The 15,973-nt window shown below is 41.9% G+C and overlaps 1 protein-coding gene across 5 annotated transcripts in view; it reads right to left on the reverse strand.

Moving 5' to 3' along the window:
* LOC149312867 (neuropeptide Y receptor type 5-like) overlaps window positions 1-15,973 on the reverse strand; it is a 34,042-nt gene that overhangs the window by 16,402 nt on the left and 1,667 nt on the right. For 3 of the 5 annotated variants that reach the window (XR_016281323.1, XR_016281325.1, XM_089525576.1), the window contains exon 2: window positions 11,874-12,017. The gene's annotated coding sequence lies outside the window, so the exon portion shown is untranslated. Of the gene's footprint in view, window positions 1-5,496; window positions 5,653-11,873; window positions 12,018-14,882; window positions 14,934-15,973 lie in introns of those variants that run through there. The other 2 variants (XR_016281324.1, XM_089525577.1) reach the window with 2 other exon arrangements.

Genomic DNA, 15,973 nt, shown 5'->3' on the forward strand with positions numbered 1-15,973 from the left:
CATTTGGAGGCTGACCATGGTGACCAGACTTGGCCTTCCTTTTTAGGGCTTTTCTTCCATTGCAGCCTTTTCTGTCCAGGAGGAATTCCAAAAAGTCCTCCACTCTCAGCCTTACCTGGGTTACCAGAGTTGGCCCTTCTTTTCCAGGACCTTTCTTTCATTTCAGTCTTCTGTCCAGGAGGAATCCCAAAAGGTCCTCCATTTGGAGCCTGACCAGGGTGACCAGACTTGGTCCTCCATTTCCAGGACCTGTCTTCCATTTCAACCTTCAGTCCAGGGTAGGGTTGCCATAATTGTCCACTTTTTCCAGGGACAAAATGTGTAACAAATTCAAGACCAAACTGTAGGACAACTGCAGGACAAAACTCAGCCCAAAATGTAGGACATTGAAGAAAAATGGTGGACCTTAAATGTCCTACATTTTGAGCTGAGTTTTGTCCTGCAGTTGTCCTACAGTTTGGTCTTGAATTTGTCCTACATTTTGTCCCTGGTAAAAGTGGACAATTATGGCAGCCCTAGTCCAGGGGGAATTCCCAAAGGTCTGCCATATTTCTAGGAGTGTTTTTGGCTATCTGAAGGTCATATCCTACATTATCCTGACATGCCCTACATTTTAATGGTGCTTTGTCCTCCTTTGCCGTTAAGACATCTGGTCACCCTGACTTGCTGCACTTAACCAGTAAGTTAGATTCTGGAGATAGCAAAGTAGACCGTATTACTTAAGGCTGCAGGCAGGGACGTAGCTAGGATTTTAGGAAGAGGGGGGGGGGGGGTCCAGACTAAGTGCCACCATTATAATGGGGCTTGAGTGCGGCGGCGCAGCAGCACACACCATTCATTTTTCTAATGGAAGGGGGGGGGTCTGGACCCCCAGAACCCTCCCCCTTGGCTACGTCCCTGCTGCAGGTGAAATTGTTTTATGTTCTTCTCAAAACTGTTCCTCCTGTCTAGTTAAAAAGCAAAAAGAAAAAAGCCCAGCTGCTTCCTACTGTACTAATTTTCTATCTTTAAGGCACTATTTGTTAAGCCCCCTTTCATCTTTACACACAGGAATATTCAAAATTATGACAATGCACATATGACACAGTTTGAAGTGATAGGAATCCATTATACTATACTTTTAATATTATAAGGCACTCTGAATTCCAGCTTTGGGGAAAGGGTGGGATATCAATCCTAATCCTACTACTACTACTACTACTACTAATAATAATACACTGCATCATTTTGCTGACTATGGCGCGTTACAGAACACCCATTTGGGGCGGCCTGTAACCGGCCCTTTCCCCGCCGGATTGGGGCCTCAGCTGCCACAGCGGCAGCCTCTGAGGCCCCAATCCACCGCTTTCCAGGCTGCAGGGAAGCGGCAAAAGGCCGCTTCCCCGCAGCCTGGAAAGGGGTGTCCTTGGGGCTTCAAGCCCCGAGGACACCCAATGGCGGCGGGGAGGAGAAGAAAGGGGCCACTTGGCCCCTTTCTCCCTTGCGTCCCTGGCGCAGCCATCTAAAGGCTGCGCCAGCGATGCAAACCGCAGAAGGAGCTCCGTTTCGGAGCTCCTTCTAGCGCCGCAGAAAGGGCGCTCTATGCACCCTCACGCAGCGCAACGATGTCACATCCGTGCCACCCCATTTAGAGGCGGTGTGTTTGTGATGTCATAATGGCGGCCCCTATGTGTATAGGGCGCTGCCATTTTGTACATCCTGGGGACGTACTAGGGTTAGGTGCATGCGTAAGGCACGCACTTTGCCTAACCCTAGTACATCCCCAAGTCATACTTTACGCCCGTGCGGAATGGGCCCTAGTGTATATACCAGGTCTGAGAATACAAACACATAGGACTTTTATCACTCAGGGAAAATTGGAAGGTTAACAAAGGCTAATCCAGGGTCATCCAAGGTATTTCATGTAAATTTGCAAAAGATTTTCAAATGATGTCGCACACAAACGGAAGGCAATCCAAATGCAATTGTGAGACATCCCAGGAATAGCTGAATTTGGGAACATATCAAATTTATAAATCCTTTCCCACTGCGAATTTGCAGTCAATTCGCATTTGTGTTAGTATGAAATGCATCTTCAATTCAACCATGGGATTACTGTCAGCCATGAGATCCTGTCCTCCCTGTGCATGTGCAAACACACTAATTCAAAATAAAAAAGCTGATGGGTAGTACTCATGCGATGAATTCATTCGCATTCGCACTGCTTTCTCTTTCAGATTGACGCTGTGTTTGTCTGTGCGTGTGATAAGCTACAACATAATTTTTTTGCATTTTCGGATTGCCACCCCCCCCCCTTCTTCTTTTTTCAGGACAGTGAATACATTTGTCCATGTGAGAAGTCCATAGCCATGCTAGTCTGGAAAATCAGTATCCAAAGGAATCTTGTAGCTCTTTTGTTGGTAGCAGGAGCTTTCATAGATTTGAGCCTACTTCCTCAGATGCATGCGGTAGAGTGGAAAGTCCAGGGACAGGCCTATATAGCAGTCTGTGTGTGAGAATACTGATAGAAATGCAAAGCTCTATAGGTGTACAGATGAGGTGACAAGTTCCAATAGTCAATGAGGGATAAAGTAGGAGATAGGATGTTGTCTAAAGCCCACGTTAGTAGATAGCCATATAAATGAATATCGGGATGTAGTGTGGAAGCCAAGAAGACTGAGAGAATCCCCAAGAGACTGCAGGGCTAGCTAGTGTTATAATGTGAGTAGTGTGTGTGTCAAGTCTGAGAATAGAAATTGGATGCTAGAAGCCCCTTCATTCGCATCATTTCACTTCATTCGCATCATTCCAAAAATGTATCTGTTTGAATTGGAGGTTACCATTAGAAACATTCATCAGCACAATGAGAAATAACGGGATACCAGACATCATAAAAATTGACTGTCATTTCTGAGTTTGCTGTTTTTCTCAGCTTTTGTATAAACTTATCAGAATGGGCTATGGTCCAGAGTGGGCTATAGTCCAGATTTTGGTCATACATTTTTCAAAGGTGCATCCTTCCAGCATTTTCCAGCAGAGTGCAAGCTACTAGAGATGCTTGCGGTGTTATTTTAGTCTGCAGATTATTATGCCAAATAAAGTTGTTTGATCTTCAAGCTGCCACAAAACTGTTGTTGTCTTTGCTGCAACACACTGACACATCTTCCCTACCTTGCTCTTGTGATTCCTCAAGTTAACTCTAACTTATGGAAACCCTCCAACTATTGGGGGGGGGACCCACACACAATTATGGAGCTCTTCTGTCTCATGGAAATAAAAAAGAAAGAAAATAAATAAATAAATAAGGTAAATAGGGTGCTCCAGCAGCGAGGAGGGGCACTGTGATGCCATGTGGCTGGCAAGGATCCTGGGCTCTATTTGAAAGTAAAGGCTGGGAAGCCAAGGAGGAGGAGGGGGGCGGAAGAATCACTCCCTCTTTCCCCCGACCCCGCAGCCCCACAGCAGCCCTGAGTGAGTCAAGCACATCATTTCCCTTTGAGCAGCCCAGCTTGGGAACTATGTATTTTTTAAAAAATAAAAACTGACAGAATATGTGATCTACTGGTTTTATAGCTACTTGCCTCACTGAGCTGCATTCGGCCTGATTGCCTGGCACACAACCTGAGTAATTGCAAGTAGTTGCAAATACAATGGATTTTATATTCTGTCATTTTTAAAATAAAAACAAAATATATGATCATGCACCCACAGGTCACACCACAAGCACAAAGGCAACACTGTGTGTGTGTGTGTGTGGAATGGCTGGTTTCCCAAAAACTGAGGAGGGAAGGCAAACACCCCTCTGACAACCCCCTCTGCCATAGTCCCTCCCCTCCAGAATAATGCAGTTCAGATCCCTAGTTTTCATTTGTTGAACACGCTTTGGAATCTATTCTTTTCAAAAGAACTGGCAAAGAACTAGTCTCAGGAAAGAGTGGTTTTTCTGCATTTGCCTCGCTTCATCACGATTGAAGCCGATCTCAGTAGGATCAAAACAGGTTTCAAGTGGGAACGAGGCACATACTGTATAACCCGATCAGCAATTCACTTTAAATCATAGTGGGACTGAGCCCTATGAATGGTGGAGGGCAGCAGAAAGAGAGGAAGACAACAATGGCTAGACTCAAGGAGATCACGGCAGCACCTAAGTGGGGCAGTTGAGGACAGACGGACTCATTCATAGAATTGCCATGAGTTGAGGCTGACTCGTGGGCAGTTAACAACAACAACGGTTTATGTGCTGAACATGGAACATGGGAACCCATGGACAAATGTCTGCTTGTCACAGAATTTACCATGTGAACTGGGTACATCACTACCTCTCAGTTACACCACAGGGTTGTTTAAAAGATTGACAGCAAGGCACGAACCATGTAAAATGGCCATGCACATTCCTGTAACATGTAACAACAACATCATTTTGCCATACACAGTAAATTCAAGTGCTATAGCCATCAGATCGATACAGTTTTGTTGGTTTTTAAAATCAATTTATTTACTGATGGCAAAAAGCTACATATTCATGAACATATCACAGGAAGCTCGAGCCAGACTGCCATCTGATTGAGGGGAACATGCAGAGGAAAGGAACGACAGACATGCAAACCACATTTCCTTCCCTTGCACTTTGTCCCACCTGCATTTACTTCTCTTGCTGCTTGCACCCTCATATCTCACTCTCTTCCTTCCTCCTCTCTTGCCTTACTTCATGCCTCCAAAATACCTTTCTCCCTTACTCTGCAACAGCCTCTCTTGCCTCACCTGTGTTACTATTCTTTCCTCCCTTCCAACTTCCATCACCATAGGCTTCCCTATTTTGCTCCTTGCAACATCTCACTGTGCCTCTCAACCACTCGTGTCTCCTTTCTCCTGCCTCACCTCACCCCTTCACCTTGTCTCCCTCCATTTCTTCTAGAACTCTCTCATTTGCATGTCTCATCTTCCATTTTCATGCCTTCCTTGTCTTTCCCATCACCTTGTTTCCCCACACCTTACTTCTCTTGAAACTTGCACACACATCCATGTATCTTCTACCTTTCTTCTCTTTCTCCAGCTTGCTTCACTTTGTGCCCTGGCTTCATACTTCTCTCTTTGTAGCCACAACACCATCTCTCTCCAACCTTATTTTACTTGATACTACTACCTGCCTGACTTCTAAAGAAGAAGTACCTATACAAAGTTGTTGTTGGTGCTTTGGAAGCAGGCAGATGACGGCAGTCATGCTACCACTGATGCAAAACAAAGAGCAGCAGAAGAGGGAGATAAAGCCAAGCAAGGAGAGGTCATACCAAGAGCAGCTGACTGGGCAAGGTCAGGTAGAGAAGAGGCGGCAATAAGGAGGGTGGCCTTTTTCCTTCCACATCAGACAGTGTGAAAATCTAATGGCTCTTCATTAAATAGAACTCCCTCCCCACAGCTATCTAATAATAGATAATATCTAATATCTTATATTGGTATATTAAACAAGTCATGAAAAACAATAGACTCCATGAGTTAATCACTGCCTGCAGCTTTTACCTTACTTTGTTGAACTTTCACACTTCTTCACTCCAATAGTTCTACTGATTTCTGTGCAGTCTTTATAAGAAGACTTAAAAAACAGACTTCAGCTAGACTTTCCTCCAAAAGGTAGACTTTCCTGCAGAGCTGTAACACCAGCAAAGGAAACTAGAACTGAGAAAGGTTACAAATGTCAGTCATGAGTGTGAGATGTCACTCACTGGCTAAACACAATAAGGGGAAGACCTGTTTTTCACAGAACAATTGGACAGAACTGTGACTGCACATTTCCCACCATAGGTCAACTCCTACACGGGTCAGAGATGTGCTGTTGAAAAAATGAAAGCTTGGGGTTCAGGTCTAAACATCGAGGTCTAAACACTGCCTGGAATGTGGGTAAAATCTAGTTTGCTGTGTAGCATGACAATTCTATTCTTGAACTACATGGAAATGCTTTCTGTTTAACTGTACAATTAGTAACCAAGGTGAGTATACAGAGATCATTACTAGACTACAAATCTAGACACAAGCCTCATGCTACTTCTGTGGAAGATTTTTCCCTGTCAGAACTTTTCCCAGTTAGCAGCCTTACATAACAATGTTTTCACCTCCATTCTTGATCAGTACTAGGAAGATAGTTTCCCTTACACTAATGGTCCTATTATTTTGAAAGGGATGCTGTTCATTTGAAGAGGGGGGAGAGAGAGAGACATTAAAATCACCAATCAGCTTTGCCCCAGCAACTTCAGATTTCTTTATTTATTAATGCACTTTCAACAATAACTAAGAGAAACCACTAGCCTTTCAGCGAAAGTATACACAGTGGGATTAAAGTACTCTTGTAGAAAAGAACATCCAAATCAAATATGTTTGCATAATTTTTAATAGCAACAATTATTAATATTTATCTCTCCTTTCTCTCCAATTAATGTTACTGAACTCTTTACTGAAGTGAATCCTGGTTGCCATGGAATGAGCCAGTAATGACTGTGAGCCTCGTTCACAATCCCTGCCTGCACAAACCATTCAGAAGGCACACTCCTTGAGCTCTGCTGAAACCAAAATTTGTGGCATTATTACAGGTGACATCAAGACAGGGGGTGTTACAAAAAAAGCTTCATTAAAAGGCATCTCTTAGTAAAAATTGTTAGAAGTGCAAAAATGCTTAGTTCCATGCCCCATTTGAGTGGGCTTTTTGGAGACTTGTGAATTAATGTTTCATACTGAACTTACCCTGAACTTTAGATTATATATCCTGTGACAGCTGTGCCATTTCTGCCAAGGTAGCTGATCCCCAGTGGAACATGCATGGCTTAACATTCAACTCCACTGCCAAAGGAACAGAAGTGGTACTTGCTTTAAAGATGGAAAACATTGTTAAAAGCAATCTTGCCTTGTCCATTTAAGAAACTGCTGTGTACATACAATATCTCCCAAACAGATGGACTCAAATCCAATTACTAATCCCAGTCAGAAGAGGTCCATTGAATTAATGGCATTTGCCATGTAGCATTTGATTCAATGGAGCCTTCCCTGATTGGGACTAGCAATTTGACTTGGGCTGCCCAACTTTTGCAAAGCAATCTATTCAGATTTACTCAGAGCTAATATTCATTATGTGTTGTGGTGTGACCTATGGGCACATAATTTTATTTAAACAATAAAATAAAATTGACAGAAGATTTTGCAACTACAGTCGCTCCTCCTAACCTATGGAACTGGGATCCACAAACTTGAATACTCATGGAGGGGTGACCTCTGTTCTTTCCAATTGGCTGTGCCCCCATGGCACATGCCCTGTGCACACTTGTGGGCACATGCCCCATTCAAGCCTATGGGGCTTGGATATGCGCACGCCTCCATTTCCGTGGGGGGTCCTGAACGGATCCCCCACGAAAATGAAGACCCAGCTGTACTTGCAATCAGTGAGGCAAATAGTTGCAAAACCAATGAAACAAATCTTCTATGATTTTTTTAAAAAAAAATTGATAGAAGATGTGATTCATTGGTTTTGCAGTTATGAGGCAAGTAATTGCAAAACCACTCAATCGAATCTTCTATCAATTTATTTTTAAAAATATACATATATAGTTCCCAAGCCAGGCTGCCTGGGCTGCTGCTTATGTCACTAATGACGCACAGATGATTGACATGCATTCTGAAGCGGTGCAAATTAGTGGGGATGACAATTGTGCCAAAAAAGAAGCGATTACAAGAGGATGAAAAGATCTGCTTTCATAGGGGAACGATGGACCTTTTGTAGTCTCTGGAGCAAAAGAAAAGAAGCCTGCTCCATCTTCAATATTTTGTTGTTGTTGTTGTGAGCTTTCAAGTCATTTCTCACTTATGGCAACCCTAAGGCGAATGTATCATGAGATTTTCTTGGCAAGATTTATGCAAAGCGGTTTTCCCTTTGCTTTCCTGTGAGACTGAAAGAATGTGACTTGCCCAAGATCACCCAGTTGGCTTCTGTGGCCAAGCAGGGATTTGAACCCTGGTCTCCAGACTTCAACACTCAAACCACTACACCATGCTGGTCTTTCCAGTTTGTGGTTGTTTCTTAAATTAGCTGCCCAGAAGCCCAGGCCAAACATACATGCAATTCCACAAAATTCTCAGTACACTGAAAGTTAGTTTAAGCAGCAACAGCAACCTGAACAGAGTTAGAAATAAAATCAATCCTCATTACAGAGCAATCTTAAATTACCAAAGATGTTTTGACCTTCTGTCCAGGAGCATAGACGGGCTAGGAGCACCAATGAGTTTTTCAGTGAATAATGGTTATATCCTGCTTGCTATCAAGGCAGCAATAAAGCCAGTGAGAAATACTTGGCTTTATTTACTCAACATGTATCTATAGAACCTTTGTCTACAAAGGATATGCAAGGGCAGAGAGTCTTAAAAGGACGCCTAATGCAAAAGGTATGGAGGAGAAGTCCATACTATTTCACAGCTTAGGGGGACTCTGGTCAGAATTGCTGGTGCTGTCATTAGATACAGTAATGCAGCTGCCACGGGAAGCAGATTTTGATTTCATGAAGGTAAATTGTTATTTAATGTTATTTTATTTTTTTTTAAAATGGTGGAAGGAGCTTGAGGGATTTTCTGCCTCTATTGTCAACAAAACTTGGCTGTCTTTGGGTGTCTTAGGCACCACAACTTGGCTGAGTGAGTGTGTCCTTCACTGGCATACCTTGGACAGCAAAACTGTCTTGGCTGGTACAGATTGCCATGCTGGGATTTGAAACGCTGGGCTGCTGCATGATCTTATCTGACTGACTTATCTGACTGCATGATCTTATCTGACTGCCCACGGCTTGGATTATACTATAATGTTCTCCGTGTGTTAGTTCTATTAACATGGCCATCAGTTTGACATTTTCTGTCCTTAGTTACAGTTATAGTTTCATCAATAGTCTTTTCACTACTTCTACATTATCCATCAGTTTAGTAGGAGTCTGTTGTGTATGACTGATAATTACTCACACCAGTCATCTGGGACTTTAATTTGACAAGCTGGTCCTCTGCATAAACCCAACACAAAGACTACAAAACAAGGTGCTTCCACATTTTTTGTGTGTTTGTTTGAGATAGAAGCTATTTTTTGAAGCTGTGTTTGGACAAACAATTTCTCCAGTGTGGTCCCAAGCAGCCAAATACCTCCTTTCTCAGTTGCTCACTAAGGGCCTAAGTACCACATAAGTACCACATTGTCTCTTGGACAGTAGCCAATCTGGGCAGCCTTCTGCCATTTGCCATGTCCCATTCCCTGTCTTGCCTGACAAGAGGTGGTGGGAGCTGAGCTAAGGGGCACATTTACTACTTCCTTCTGGGTCCTCAGGCACTATGCTATGCTCCTGTTGTTCACACATCTATTCCAATGGACATTAAACTTCGGACCTTTCTTTTTGCTTTGTCTTTAAATCAGGGATAGTCAATCATGGCCTTCCAGATGTTTTGGGGTCACAAGCCTCTTATTGCCTACACTTTTGGCTACATTAGCTAAGGCTACTGGCAACTGCAGGCCAAAAACACCTGGGGGATGAAAAGACTATTCAAAAATATTGAGAAAACAGTTGAAGAATAGGTTTCTGGTGTGTCAGGAAAGCTTACCAATGAGAGTCCTAAATGGATGACAGATTATGTGTGAAAATGGCATGCGGTTATCTGCATTACTGTGCAGAAAATAACATCCCTGCATAGAAATTGCTGTTTTCTGCAGAGAAAGTGTTGTTTGCTATGCAGAAAAACTGTGTGCATTTAAAAAAAAATAGAATAGCTTCCAATCTGCAAACAATACAAAGATTGCACCATTTTTGATTACTTTTTTTGCTGCAAGGAGAAAAATGATAAAATTATTTGTTCTTTCCTGCAAGAATGAAATTTACTGATTTATAGTCTTACCACTGATTCATAAATATTATCTTGCAATCTTTACAATTCTGTAAATCAACATTTGGGCCCAACTCGACATGACACTGGAGCCATTACCTGTGTAAAATTATTTTTTCATTTGTGAAGGAACTAAGCAGGGTCATCCCTGGTGAGTTCTTGGATGAGAGACTGCCAAAGAGTATAGGTGCTGTTGGTTATATTTAAAAGGAACTGGCAACACCACCTCTAAGTATTCCTTGCCTAAGAAAACCCTCTGAAATCCATGGAGTCACCGTAAGTCAACAGGAGACTTGAAGTCATGTTGTTGTTGCCATGTGCCTTAAAGTAGTTTCTGACATGGATACCCTACTATAATCAGTTTTTCTGAGGGCTGAGCATGTGTGACTTGCTCAAATGTGTGATTTGCCCAAACACAGTGGGTTTCCATGGCTGAATGGGGATTCAAATTCTGCTCTTCACAGTCATAGTCCAACACTCAAACAACAATACCACACTGGTATACACACACTCACACAGTGAGGTGGGAGTGGGAAATGCTATCAAGCAGAATGTATAGATGAGAGAATCTTCTCCATCAACAGCACCCACCACCATAGCTTTAAATCTTCTTTAACTGTTTTTCCCCCAATGTGGGATAAGACTAGAAATAATCTACCAGGGAAAAGATATGTGTCTACGTTTTAAAAGCAGATTTAAATAGAAAACTATCTCACCTTCCACCTCTGCACTTTGTAGGGAAAACCTAGGAACATTTTCTTAGGGGAAAGCCACAGCCTTCCACAAACCAGATGATGTGAGAGAATTTGAACAGCTTGTGGCTATCTCCCAGCATCTGCTGCCTGGGGCAATTCTTCAGTCTGCCTAATTGTAATACTATAGATGATGATTGATGATGATGATGTTGATGATATGTTTTATTTATATTTTCCCGCTTCTCCCGATGGATTGAAGCGGGATTACAGTCAGAATATATAGAGCAACAATACAATACAGATGCAGCTAGGGATGCAAATACAATTTCATATAATTCTAACAACAGTTATTAAAAACAGAATATAAAAACAATCTTCTCTCTAAAAACATGTGATATGCTGATCCTAATTAACATCTTGAGGTAAACTTCTGCTAATCAGAAGAGGTAAGTTTTCAATGCCTTCTTAAAGGCATCCAGAGTAGGAATAAGTCGAATCTCTCCCGGAAGATTGTTCCAGTGCGTGGGGACCATAGCTGTAAATGCTCTTTGGTGAGTAGTTGTTAGTCTCACCTTGGGATGCTCAAGTAAATACTTCCCTGTTGTTCTGAGAGTGCAGGGCGGATTGTGTAGGGAGAAGCTTTCCCTCAAGTAACCATTCCTCCACTTGGGCAGACAAGACTGAAGAGCTGAACTGTTCTTACTGTTAATAGGGGATTATTGGCCATAACATTCTTATCCTGAAATCACAAATAGCAGGGGCTGTTCTCTTGGAATAAAATCACTATGAGGCTACTAGCTCTATTGGCTGGGACAACAGAGACTAAGGGGAGCTTCAGAAGTCCTACTGTTGCTCCTGCTGCCTGGAGGGTGACCAGATGTCCTTTCCATAAAGGTGGACAAGGCACCACAAAATGTAGGACATTCAAGAAAAATGTTGGACATTACAAAATAAAATCTAAAAACACTCCTATAAATGTTGAATTGTGCTTTTTAGTAATGTTCAGAATGGAGGACGTTTTGGAATTCTTCATGGAAAGAAGGTTGAAATATAGGACATGTCCTGGAAAAGCACATGATCATAGCACATTACCATCCCCTATGGGAAGAACCTAGTGCAAATGACAGATCCCATGGCACAGGGATCTCTTAGTCCTTAGAATGAGCTCACAAAAGGGATTTCAAAGATAAGAATTATGGGAAATGGGTGCTTTGCACACAACCACCACTAGGCAGAACATGAGCACACTGTCAATATGTCTGTGCCTAGAAAGAATCCCAGTGAACAATCAGAATCTGGAAAAGTTACCTTTTTGGACTGTTGCTGGTGAAAAGGTGTTTGATTCCAGAAAATGTTCTAAGCTCTGAAGGGATCTTGCTTTGGGAGTCCAGACATAAAGATGATTTTTTACTTCAACAGCTGTTGTAGCTGGGTGTGCCAGGACAGAGCATCCTGCTCAGGTAAACAAGAGAAGCAAAAGGAACACTTTAGGTATAATTTCTGTGACTACTATGTCTTCACTTCCACGTCACTATATTTGCTCCAGTTGCTAGCAGTTTACTTTTCTCCCCTTCTCTCTATCCACCTAGGTATACTTTGTAGCCAAAGGTCAGGTGCACCACCTAATGATAACCAATGTTGTCCAAACACTCACGAGCAATTTTAGCAATTTTATTTTATGCCAGTGCATTGACCTACATGGTAAACATTAGTTACCATTCCCAGATGGGAGGGGAGAAGTAAATTCATTCACTCACTCACTACAGTTTCTACCTGTCCCAGTGTGTTGTAGTATTATTCCTCCTTCCTCTTGCCTAGACAACTGCCCAGAGTCAGGAACTAGTCAACCTGCCCAAAATCTGCCACTCTAGTAGGTGTGGTGGACTACAGTTCTCATTATCCCAACCACTGTGGCTACTGGACTGTTGGATGGTGAGAATGAGAGTTGTAGTTCAACATACCTGGAAGGCAAAAGGTTATGGGAGACTGTACTGTATGACTGAGCTGTGCCCCACTGTCTCTCCTTGATCTTCCTACTGTTTCACAGGGGTCATTCAGATGTTGTTGTTTTTTAGTGTGACCATGCAAGTTATCTTACTCATGCATTCCAGGTTTGTTAGTCACACGATGGGACCACACTGATGTGCATTTCTGCAAGTTCAGTTGCTCAGCATTCAAATAAAGATGGAGTCGACGATGTGAATAGATTTGGTACACGTTCAAGGCATGAAGCATTTTATCCCGAGACTATTCACATCGGTTATTCATACTACCAATGAAGTGAATCTTTTATAAAAACCTGAGGGAAAACCTGATATCAATTATCCCAGATTCAGTTGGTTTTTGGCAACCCCCAAAAAACTTAATCAGGTGCATTCAGGATGTGTTTGAACAATGGAGATTCAATTCTGATCCATCCTGGATATTTTCAGTGTGAATAATCCCACAAATATAGGATCCATTCCACATCCTGCCCCATGCAAACCTGGAAGGAGGGGTCTCATGACCAAAAGCAGTAACTCCCTCCCTCCCTCCCTTTTGCTACATATTCACTCATTTACTCCAGTCAAGATCCTGTACCCTTACCATCCATCCATTCATGCAACTCTCTCTCCTTTCCTTCAGTTATTTACACCCTGCCTTTTTGCATGGGACAAACAGGTTTACAAAATAGAAAGAATTACAATAAAAAATATAGTTTTAAACATGCAAAAATTGAAATTAAAACAGTATTAAACTAGCAACAAAATTAAAACCATTCAAAATTTTACTTTAAAACAAAATATAAAACCAGTACTGTACAGAACCATAAAAACATGTAGTAAAATGTCAGACATTGAAACAAGCAGTGTGCACGTGCTTCTGCCCAACATGGAGTAGGTGTCTTAGGGCAGAGCTTGGCAAAATTACATTTTTGAACTACAGTTCCCAGAATCCACCAGCCAGCATGTCCACTAGTTCAGCCCTTACTGAAGCTTGCATCTGTAACTAGATATGCCCCCAGCCTCCTCTCACATTGCCATTCTTACTAGAAGGGCATTCTTGAAGATTGTTTACTGCAAGTCAGTTTTCTCATTCAAATAGTTTGTGTATGGCATTTCCCCCACTGCATGCTGGTCTTGACATTTGCATTCCAGTGAATGGGATTTTTTTTAAAGTGGGGGGGGGGAGATTGGGGTTGAATATAGCCTTGCAGGCCTATTTATATAAGTTACTAGCACCCTGTTATATTCAGAACATATTGTAAGAAAAGCAGGCTTGAACACAGAAGGCAGAGTGAAAATAGGAGGAAGGAAAATTAACAATCTAATATATGAAGACAACACCATAATACTAACAGAAAACCTCACAGATCTGGAACAACTAAGAAGGCAGATCTAGGAAGAAAGTGCAAAGGCAGCTTTACTGTTGAACATTAAGAAAACTGTGTATGGACACAGTGATGGGGAATACAATGGCTTGTAGGATTCCAGCTTTTGTGCACAGTTGTATATCTTTGCATTTTAGGATCTTTCCTAATTTCATAGCCACCTTCCCCATCCTTAATCTTCTTCTGAGTTCCTGGCTGCAGTTCCCATTTCTATCAATGGATGTGAGTGCTGGACATTTAAGAAAGAAGATAGGAAGAAAATCAATTCATTCAAGATGTGCTGGAGGAGAGTGCTGAAGATACCGTGGACAGCCAAAAAGACCAAAAAAAAAAAAAAAAAAAAAAAGGGTCCTTGAACATATCAAGCCTGAAATCTCCTTGGAAACCAAGATGATCAAACTGAGGCTGTTTTACTCTGGACACCTAATGAGAAGGCATGACTCATTAGAAAGGATAGCAATGCTAGGAAAGATGGAGGAAAGAGAGGAAGACCACATGCTAGATGGATAGATTCTATTACAGAGGTATGAATTTACAGGACCTAAGCAGAGTAGTGAAGGACAGGGAGTCTTGGAGATATCTCATTCACAGAGTCACCATGGGTCAAGACTAACTCAAGGGTGGTTAACAACAACAAAGCCTAATCATTCTTTTTTAAAATTAGCCTTCCACCCCATGACTCTAAAAATCAGACCTTAGCGGGGGGGGGGGGGGATCAGATTAAAGCACAACTAAATATTTGAGGATTATTTTTATTTACTTATTTTTGCTTTGCAGTTACTTAAGAAGGTATTAAAATAAATGCACAGAGCACATGAAAAATAAAATAATAATCTGATGCCAGAACGTTAAACTTGCCATTGAACTGTACTGAGATTAGACAGGATTGAAAAGAAAACATTTGTTGTGTCATTTTTTAAATTATGCATTAAAAGGACAATAGTTACCTTCCTGCAGAGGATTTTTTCTTTTCTCCTCATCCTCCACAACATCTGTTGACAAGTGCAAGGCTTTGCAACTAAAGATAGCTATCGTGTCTTTCGTCTCTTGCTTTCTCTCTCTCTCCCCCCCCCCCCCCACATACCACACCCCAGTTCTCTCAGAATATACATGGGCTGAATTTGTGCAAGGGCTCAGCTCTGGAGCAATGCAATTTCAATACCAGATTCATTCACTATTAGTGAAGTCACTATAAACCTTCTATAGCGATGGGAATCACTTCTATATGGCTTATGGGTCACATGCAGCTTTCTGATCATTTTTATGGGTCCCACATCCCTCCCAGACCCCAGGCCCACTGAAAATAGGGAGAGGCATAAAAGGAGAATTTCCTTCAGGACCAGTGATTGCTTTTTAGAACAAAAGAAGCAAAAACTGAAGATAATACCAAAAAAAATCCATAGAAGAAACAAGATGCTCACAAGATGTTTGTTTATGGCAGAAAGCTTACTTTCTACCAACAGCTTTTTCTGTTACAAACAATAATCTTTTGAGCATCTTGTTCCTTCTGAGGGTTCCTTTTTAGAACATCCACACTAAGGTCTTGGAGTGTATCAGACAAGGGAAATTGGAAGTATAATCCAATGGCAATCATGGGGTTTAATGTTATTGCGTGATAGACTACCACACACAAATTCGGGCAATGGGAAGTCAGTTTGAACACAATTCGAATTCACGTAAATTTGCTGAACTAGCGAATTCACGTGAATGAGTTTTGGCCCCACTTTCTTTTCATCCGAAATTAAGAGAAATTCCTCCCGTGTGATAAACTCCTTTGTTTTGCCTGTGTACATGAAAACTAGAAAAAATCAGAAATGAGCATCCAAGTTCCAACCACATCTAGTTTTGGGGTTGGCGATGGTACTGCTGGCAGCAACTCCTGAGAGGGGAAAATAGTCCCTGGTCCCACAGAATTTGACCTAAATATATCTGAAAGCCAGACCCATTTCACAATAAAAAGCCACTGACCTGATGATCAAATAAAGTAGCAGGTTTCTGTAAATTTATACCCATGACCTCTTTTATAGGGTCCATCCAT

The sequence above is a fragment of the Sceloporus occidentalis genome, unplaced genomic scaffold, assembly GCF_023333645.1.
Source record: "Sceloporus occidentalis isolate IW3139 unplaced genomic scaffold, rSceOcc1.0.p SCAF_5, whole genome shotgun sequence".
NCBI classification, from domain to species: Eukaryota; Metazoa; Chordata; class Lepidosauria; order Squamata; family Phrynosomatidae; genus Sceloporus; species Sceloporus occidentalis.